The sequence below is a fragment of the Coenobita brevimanus genome, chromosome 24 (assembly GCF_032717465.1).
Source record: "Coenobita brevimanus isolate Jiangsu-jjx chromosome 24, ASM3271746v2, whole genome shotgun sequence".
Taxonomy (NCBI): domain Eukaryota; kingdom Metazoa; phylum Arthropoda; class Malacostraca; order Decapoda; family Coenobitidae; genus Coenobita; species Coenobita brevimanus.
The window spans coordinates 36,444,909-36,454,637 of record NC_136977.1 but is presented as its reverse complement, the minus strand read 5'-3'; the positions used below and the strand labels follow the sequence as shown (position 1 = coordinate 36,454,637).

Sequence of the window (9,729 nt, the reverse complement as noted above, 5' to 3'; positions counted from 1 at the left end):
TGTTCCCCGACCTAGAAGGTGCTATTATTGTCATAGGTTTGGTCATGTTGGCCGTTCTTGCAGGCGGGAAGCGTTTGGCCTTCTTGAGGTTTGTAGAAATTGTGGTGGAATTTCTCATGGTATGGATGATTGTTCTCAACCCTTGAAATGTTTGAACTGTGGAGGAGCACATGCAGCCTCCTCAAGGGATTGCGAAGTATGCAAGTATGAATATGAGTTTATTTCCGACCAAATGAAGGAGAAAATTTCCTTTTCTGAGGCAAAGGCCAGGGTAAGGGAGCAGTTCATTCGCCCTGGGGTTACCTATGCTGCTGTGTTGTCTCGCCATAAAGCTACCCGGCAGGTGCCCCTGCCATCACACAAGGCCCCATCAAATTCTCGTGGTTCTACTTCCCGGCCTTCTCGGCCAGGGGGTTCCTCTGAGGGAGTGCAGCCTGAAAGCAGCTGTGCTTCCTCCAGGAAGATGCCTCCTGTCTGTGGGGGTGTCCCCTCCGTGGTGGTTTTTCCAGCTTCTGGGAGTGCCTCCCCCATCAGTTCCTCCGGTTCCTCCTGTGACAAACACCTTGCTTTGACACATCCAAAACTCCCGATGTCCTCCCTGTGCATCCTTGTCCTGACATCAAAAAAAAAAACAGCGTCATACTCCTGTATCGGTTCCTACTCCCATACCGAATGCTGCTCCTGTACCATCTGCCTGCTCTGCTACTGTTGTTCACTCTTCTTTACAGCGTGGCACTACAATTTCTAATGCTTTAAGTTCTGGTGCAGAGATGGAGGTTACATCTGCCAACCTCAAACGAGTGAGGAGTGAGGAGTTTTTGGGTGACTCCCCTCCTTCTAAGGTTCAAACTTCTGTACCACATGAGGATTCTGAGGGGGCTCTTCGCTCGACAACCCAGCCAGTGGTGGCTTCTAAGTCTGTGGGTGTTCATGATGGCCCTTCTAGGATTCCCGTCCCTGCCTCTTGGTCAGGTGTGGCGAGGCCTGAGTCTTTAGATACTCAAAGAGCTCAGTTGCTTGCTCCCTCTGATCCGTCACCCAGCGGCCAACCTTTGGTTGATTCGGTTGGGGAGGGGGTTCGGTTGGCCCCGAGGTGCCAGCTGAACCCTCACATGGGTGTGCGGACGGGGCATGTGGGTCTCTGTGCTTCGGACTCATTCTGGCGATGGGCGGGACATATCTCCGGATTAGGGTACTTCCACCCATGGAAACTCTAAATCTTCATTGTCTTCTTGGTTGGTGAGTCAGAGCTCCACGCCTAGGAAGAAGGGCTTTCACTCCCTTCCCAACGAGGTTGTTTCTAAGTTCATAATATTTAATACTAATCACTATGGCTCAATCGGTACCAATCTGTCTTCAGTGGAACTGTAGAGGTGCCGTGGCAAATTGGGAGGAATTGCAGTTATTACTCTCTGCTCTGAACCCACTATGTGTCTGTCTTCAGGAGACAATGGAGGGGGACAGACAGTTCCCTTCCATTAGGGGGTATGAGGACTTCCACGCATCTCCTCCTGGTGGTCACAGCGGTGGATGTGCAGTTTTGTGCCGTTCTGATGTCCCCTTTATTTCCTTTGAGATTCAGTCGCCCTTTCAAGTTCTAGCAGTACAGATGCACGTTGGGATGTGCTATACCATCTGTTATCTGTACCTTCCATCTTCCGTTCCTGTTATACGTGCTGATCTAGACACCCTTATCAGCCAACTTTCACCCCCTTTCCTACTCCTTGGTGACCTTAATGGCCGCCATCCTTTGTGGGGTGACTCACTTTCAAATTCCCGGGATGATCTTCTTGCCTCTTTAGTTGGGGATTTAGGTTTGGTTTTCCTAAATGATGGGAGGCCGACTCATTTTCATTTTCAGACTGGCACATATTCTGTCATTGACCTTACCATCTCCTCCTCTAACTGTGCCCTTGATTTTTCTTGGGAGGTTTTGGATGATCTACATGGCAGTGACCATTATCCTGTAGTGGCCCAGCCTACTCGCTCTGTTCCTGCAGCCCGTCTGCCACACTGGTGTCTGGACAGGGCTGATTGGTCTCTCTTTGAGGAACTATGTGTATTTGCCAACAGAGTTAGTGATTTTTCAACTATCGATGATGCCGAATGTTATTTTACTAAGACCATTTTCTCAGCAGGGGTTCATTCCATTCCACGGACTTCCGGGTTTTTTTCCTGGAGACCCCACTGTAGGGGGTCACCTTGACGTGGTGGTGGGGCTTGAAGCGTGGTTGGCAGTGCCACCTACTTGGGAGGCATGCCTACCTTTGTAGGGTTCGGCATTTGTCGGCCTCGTGGACCAAGCACTCCCTACATCACTGGTAGAGTAGGCCTACTGGTGATGTCAGTCCCTGCCCATTTGCCATCTAGGGCGGGACTGTTGCCTCCCCACATGTTTGCCGTGCGTGGCGTCCCGTAATGCTGGGAGATGGGAGTCCTGGAGGTTGAGCGATGCTGCATGGTGCGCCCTGCAGCTAGCAATACACCTCTTTGGTCCCTTATTCTTTCCTAGACGGGTGGCCTGGTTGGGCCCGACCAGGTCAATTGGCTGTTCACTGGCTAGCCATCCAGGCTAGTCACCTAGTGGCTTTAGGGTCAAGCAGGCACTGGGGGACCTGGTGGCTCCTATCGTCCTGGAGTCACCCTTGTCAGGGTCCCTTGATGGTTACCTGCGTATACTTTCCCACTACCTCTGGGGTCGCCAGTGGTGCTTTCCCTGGCATATGGCCTCCCCTTGTTGGGCTCCATGGTGGGTGGAGGGGTGGGGGAATGAAGGTTGTTTTTTTCAATATGGCTTCTAAAATTTTTTCAGCTGACGACCCTGGTTCCGTCCCTGACCATCCTTCAGAGTCTCCCTCCTGTGCGCCTCATGTGCCTCTGGCTGGTGCGGCCCACATTGCCACCTTGGAACCATACCTGCCTGGTTCCAGTGGTTTCCGGTCAGTGGCCACTACAAAGAAGAAGAGCCGGCAACAGACAACAACATCTTGTGGACATGCCCGTGAGGTCCTGCCAGGTGTCTATGAGAGGGTTGATTTCCCAAGGTACTACACCATTCGTACTTTGGATGGTCAGCCTATTGGGAATCTGGACATTTTTACTGTTCATCGGCGCATTGTATCAATCTGTGGGAGAGAGCCAAAGATTTCACCTCAGGGGGATAGTAGCCTACTAGTGGAGGTTACATCCCCTGAAGAGGGTTCCCGACTGGCTGCCCAGTGTAAGGACCCAGATGCGCTATTTACTTGTGTCCTTCATGCTTTTTTCAGAGTCGAGGTGTTGTTTTCTCAAAAGACTTACTCTGATACAGTGAAGAGAAGCTTCTTGAAGAACTCCAGGTCCACAGGGTGGTTAAAGTGGAGAGGTTTCGGAAGAAGGTTGATGGTGTACTTACCCCAACTCCATCCTTGTTGCTGACGTTCGACTGTAATGTTCTCCCTTCATCCATCAAGGTGGTTTGGTTGTCCCTTAGGGTCAAACCCTTTGTACCAAACCCACGATGCTGCTACCATTGTCAGATGTACGGGCATGTTGGGCGAGTCTGTCGTCGTTTGCAACAGGGCCTCCCAGTGGTGTGTGTCAGTTGTGGAGAATCCACTCATGCAGGACAGGACTGTCCTGGACCTGTTTGTTGTTTGCACTGTGGCGAGGCACATCCTGCTTCATCTAAAGAGCTGCGCCCAGTTTTGCTTGAAGAAGGAGATCCTCCTCATCCGTAATCGTGATAAAATAAGCTTTTCTGAGGCCAGGAGTAGAGCCATGTCATTTGTTTTCTGTAACGGAGTGTCTTATGCGTCAGTTTTGTCCGGTCATAGCCGTCCTCATCATCCTGTCCAGCAGCAGACTCGAGTTCCTCCTGTTGTGTCAGCTCCTATGCCTTCATCTGTTGATCCCATGCCAGTGCAACAATCTCCCGCACTTGCGACGGTTGCCGCTACAGTTCAAGACCCGACCTCTACATCTATGGTATCCCCTAGTAGTCATGGTGCACATTCTTCATTTGCTAAACGTCATCGTGGTTCCTCAGAGTCTTTGATTCTTGAAGATCCTCCAAGCAAGGTGCCGGTCGTGGAGTCCACATCCTCTGTAGTTAGTCCATCTGTGCAACAGCCCTCGGACCCTGCTTCTGGGTCTTCGAGGGCTTCTGGGGTGTCAGGTCAGTCTGGCACCTCTTCCTCCGGGGAATCGGATGTTCCTCCTCCGGTTACCTCTGAGGATCCTGTCCTGCCCCCTCCACATTTGGAGGCCAGAACCCCAGTCCCTCCTGCTCGACCTCTTCGTTCACTGGGGGCCCCGGGCAGCGTTCGGAGTAGCTCTTCCTCTCCTGCTGGGTAGCGACGGGTGTCTGTGAAGTCTCCCAACACTTCGCAGACCCCAGGCCCTCGTTCTAGCCATGCTGCTGCCCGTGGCAAGCCCCTTAGTGGGCGTATCCGCATTCCCAAGAAGATTGTCTCCAAGGGTCGCTCAGTGGTTTCCACTAAGTGACCCTTTCTTTTGTGTATATAGTTCCTCCATTTCAAAATTTTTAGTATTTTTTTATGGTTTTCTGTTTGTCCCTCTCCCCTGCCCCTTTTTATTTCAATAGTTTTAATGGCTAATATTATTCAATGGAACTGCCGTGGTTTACGAGCCAACTGGGAGGAACTCCGTTGGCTTCTGGCTGAGTATTCACCTGTGTGTGTTTGCCTACAAGAGACAATGGTTGGTGATGCTGCGCCTCCCAGTCCACCTGGTTACCAGGTTTTTTATTCAGATCCTCTTCCTGGACAGGGTCATGGTGGGGGTGTGGCTATTCTAGTACGCAGTGACATACCTTTCACTGCTGTGAATCTTAACACTCCACTGCAGGCTGTTGCTCTCCAGATTTTCCTTCCCCGTCGTTATACTGTGTGCTCTTTGTACCTCCCTCCTAGTGCCACTATTGAGAGGGTTGATCTTGAAAATCTTATTTGTGCACTTCCCTCACCCTATTTCTTGCTGCCTGACATGAACAGTCATCATCCCCTGTGGGATGGCTCCACAGCTGATGCTAGAGGTACTATGTTAGCCTCCATTGTGGAGGATGTGGACCTATACATTTTAAATTCTGGTGAAGTTACTTACTTCCTTAGTCAAACGGGTATTTTTACTTCTATTGATTTGTGTCTGTGCTCTGCAGGGGTAGCCCTGAATTTTACATGGGCTGTGTTGGCAGACTTACATGGCAGTGACCACTTCCCTATTTTATTAAGATCGACACAGAGTGCGCCTCGGCGTCGTCTTCCCCGCTGGCGCTTGGATAGGGTGGTCTGGCCGGTTTTTGAGGAGCTGTGTTCCCCGAACCGATGTGTGGAGGATTTTGTCAGCCCTGATGCTGCTGTTGAGTATTTCACAGACTTACTACACTCGGCGGCACTGCAGAGTACTCCGAGAACAGCTGGTCACTTTCCTTGCCGTCCAAGTCCCTGGTGGACTGATGAGTGTGCATCTGCTGTTCGGGCTAAACGTGCTGCTTTCTCCCGACTTCGTCGTCACCGAGGTGACCCTGGTTACTTAGCAGCATATAGGAGGGCCCGAGCTCATGCCCGGCGGGTTATGAAGGAGGCTAGGAGGAAGTCTTGGGCATCATTTGTTTCTTCAATTTCTTCACAGACTCCTCTCACAAAAGTGTGGAAATGGGTGAGGAAGATTTCAGGGAAATTTCCTGTTCCCTCTCCTCCTGTTTTATCTCATGCAGGTGTGGTGGTGGCTCGTTCTTCGTCTGTTGCCGAGATATTTGCAGCTCATTTTGCTAATGTCTCTAGGAAGGACTCCTCATCCCCGTTGGCACGCCACCGACGGCACCTGGAATCTTTGGGCATTAGTTTTCCATCTACTGCGGAGGAGTCGTATATGTTGCTTTTTCTGCTTCTGAACTTCAGATGGCATTGTCGCAGTGTCGCGACTCGTCTCCAGGTTTGGATGATGTCCCATATGCCTTCTTACACCACTTGCCTGATGCAGCCCTTCATTTTCTGTTATGACTGTATAACAGAATTTGGTGCAATGGTGGGTTTCCGACCTCATGGGGTGTTGCTGTGGTTCTCCCCATCCCTAAGCCGGGTAAGGATCACTTGCAGGCCAATAATTATCGCCCTATCTCGCTGACATCTTGCCTTTGTAAGGTCCTCGAAAAGATGGTGAATAGTCGGCTCATGTGGTACTTAGAGAAGGGTGGTTACTTGTCTCCAGTCCAGTGTGGGTTTCGGAAGATGCGGTCGACCACAGATGCTCTTCTTTCTTTAGAATCTTCCATCTGGCAGGCTTTTGCAACTAACCAGCATCATATCACAGTGTTCTTTGATTTGGAGAAGGCGTACGACACTTCCTGGCGTCATGGTATATTGCAATCTCTTTATGAGTTTGGTCTCTGTGGGCAACTCCCCACTTTTATCCGGGAGTTTTTATCTAATCGTTTCATTCGGGTCCGAGTCGGGAGTGAGCTGTCTACTGCACGTCCCCTTGAGGATGGTGTGCCACAAGGGAGCATACTAAGTGTTACCCTTTTCGCAGTGGCAATTAACAGCGTTATTTCTGTGCTCCCTGATGGTGTTCGTGGCTCTCTCTATGTTGACGATTTATCAATCTCTGTCACTGCCTCACGGATGTCAGTGGCAGAAAAGAGGATGCAAATGGCTCTCAACCGTGTCTTTAGATGGGCTGATGAACGAGGTTTTCGATTTTCCTTCAAGAAGACCGTTGCCATGCATTTTTGCCGCGTTCGTGGAGTCCACCCTGACCCAAACCTTTTTTTAGATGGGCGTCGTATTTCGTGTTTAAAGGAAACCCGGTTTTTAGGGCTGATTTTTGACAGCCGGTTGACTTGGGTCCCTCACTTGAGGTACGTAAAAGCTGAGTATCTCAGAGCATTGGGTCTCTTGAAAGTTTTAGCGCACACATACTGGGGAGCTGATCGCAAGACCCTCCTCCTCTTGCATCAGTCTCTGATTTTATCCAAACTTCATTATGGATGTGAAGTTTATTCCTCTGCCTCAGAAGCCCGGCTTCGTATTTTAGATTCCATACATCATGCTGGTGTTCGTCTCGCCACTGGGGCATTCCGATCTTCCCCGATTTCGAGTTTGTTGGCTGATGCTGGTGTCCTTCCTCTAGACTTGCTCCGCTCTTCCCTTTTGATGTTGGTATCGCTTATCTCTCTCCCAGACTCCGTGCCCTTTCTCAAGGTCTCTCAAGATTCTCGGTCACCTGTTTTTGCCACTCAGCCATCCTTTCCAAAGCCCTTTGGTTTCAGGGTGCAGTCGATTATGTCTAGCTTCTCTGTTCCTTCTATGCCGATCACTCCCCACCGTGTCCCGAGGGTGGGCTACTGGCTTCTCCCCAGGGTGACATTTTGTCGTTTCTTCTCATCCAGTAAGGCCTCCCTTCCTTCTCAGGTTTTATTTTCTCTGTTTTAGAGCATGCCTCTTCTCATGGGGACTCCATACCAGTTTATACTGATGGATCTAAGTCTGATGCGGTTGTGGGCTTTGGTGTGGTGTTCCCACCTTCTGTCGAGGTGGGAGCCTCCCTGTGACTGCTTCTGTTTTTACGGCTGAGCTGACTGCTATTTTATTTGCCCTTCAGATTCTCTTCACTCTCCCCTACACTGCTTTTACTGTTTTTAGTGACTCACGAAGTGCTCTTTCTGCAATGGAGTCTTTTAATCCCTCTCATCCTTTGGTTTTATCCATTTTAGAGTGGCTTTTCCTTTTAGGGCGTCGTGGACGTCGTGTAGATTTCTGTTGGGTTCCAGCTCATGTAGGAGTGGCAGGGAATGAACGAGCTGATCAGCTGGCCAAGGCGGCAGTGGCTCGTCCCCCTCTTGCACAGTCCCCTCTGTATCGTCTGCCTGCTGCAGATATGCGCTCCTTTATTGCCTTCAGGGTTTGGTGCTGTTGGCAGGAGCATTGGGATGCTGTGGGTGCCAATAAGTTGCGCTCGATTTGCCAGAAGGTGGGCTCATTCAGTTACCAGGGCTTCCCTCGTCAATGGGAGACTGCTTTCTACCGCCTCCGCATTGGCCACACCTGTTTCTCTCACGGTTTTTTAATGGAGAGGGCTCCTCCTCCATTCTGTGATGACTGTCTGGTTCCCTTGACTGTTCGGCACCTGTTGGTGGAGTGTCCTAGTCTTGAGGATTTGTGGCGTCGGTTCCTCTCTGACCACCAAACGGATGGAGGTGTGTATCATCTTTCCTCCGTGCTTGGGGAGGATGCCTGTGCCTTGGGAGGGGCAACCCTCTCCTTTGTGAAGGAGGCAGGACTTCTTAAGGATATTTAGAATTTCTCCTTTTTTATTGTGTGGCTTATCCTCTATTTTTTGTTTTTTGCTTTTTACTTCTTTGTTATGCGGCGGCATATGACCCTGGCAGTTGCGCCGCCATGATTATTATGAAAAAAAAAAAAAAAAATTTCCCGGAGACCTGTGCCATGGTGGAATGATGACTGCTCCATAGCAAAGGGAATTTACAAAGCAGCTGCCCGTCTGTATTCTGCCAATCGTAATGTTGTTTTCCTATAAAATACAGTTTTCGCAAAAAAGCATGTGCTCACTATAGATGGGTCACGAAGAATGCTCGCCGTAACTCGTGGAGGTCGTATGTTTCTACAGTTCCATCTTCAACTTCAATGTCTATGGTGTGAAAAAAGGTGCGCAAGATTTCTGGTAGATTCTCGCCCCCCTCCCCTCCGGTGTTGCGCCTTCACGGAGTACTTGTGTCTGCACCAGATGCAGTAGCCTCTGGTTTTGCAAATCAGTTTTACGCTGTCTCTACAAAGGATCCTTCTCAGCCAATTGTTACCTTTTGTAAGAATCAGGAGAGGCTGGGTCTTGACTTTCACTCTCGTGGCGGAGAGCTGTATAATTTAGATTTCAGTCTCCATGAGCTGCGTGCTGCCCTTTCAGAGTGTGGTGACACTGCTCCTTGGCCTGATGATATTCCATACGCTATGCTGCGTCATCTACCGACTGCTTCACTTCAGTTTTTATTGGACCTTTTTAACAGGGTTTGGAGTGAGTGCTCTATTCCGAGGAGTTGGAAGTTGGTTATTGTCCTCCCCTTTCCCAAGCCTGGTTGAGACCATTCCCAAGTCTCCAACTATCGCCCTATCACTTTAACATCATGTGTGTGCAAGCTTTTCGAAAAGATGGTTAATGTCAGGCTTATGTGGTTTCTGGAGAAGGGTTGCTTTCTCTCTCCGTTGAAGAGTGGTTTCCGTAAATTACGGTGCACTTCAGACAACCTTATCAGGCTCGAGGCGTCAATCTGTGAAGCTTTTGCCTCAAGCAATGTCTTGTGGCTGTGTTTTTTTGCCTTGAGAAAGATGACACTGCCTGGCGCCATGGCATCCTCCAACAACTTCATGCCTTTGGTTTACGTGGTCGCCTGCCTGTGTTGCTTGGAGACTTCTTGACTGATCGTGTATTTCGGGTCCATGTGGGTTCTACCCTCTCTGCGCCACTATGCCAGGAGGAAGGTGTCCCACAGGGGAGTGTCTTAAGTGTTTCTCTGTTTGCAGTGGCTGTCAATGGTATCAGTGACACTGTGCCTGCTGGGGTATCCTCATCCTTTTATGTGGATGACTTAGCTATAGCCAACGGCCATACCACGTTGAGTACACCGCTTCCCGTCCGATCAGCGAAGTTAAGCAACGTTGGGTCTGGTTAGTACTTGGATGGGTGACCGCCTGGGAACACCAGATGCTGTTGGCA

The 9,729-nt window shown here is 50.1% G+C and overlaps 1 non-coding gene across 1 annotated transcript; it reads left to right on the top strand.

Annotated features, from left to right (window-relative positions):
- The first annotated feature begins 9,610 nt into the window (after positions 1-9,610).
- On the top strand, positions 9,611-9,729 carry LOC145393615 (5S ribosomal RNA). Its single transcript, XR_013896213.1, has one exon. It is a non-coding gene; the product is annotated as a 5S ribosomal RNA (ribosomal RNA).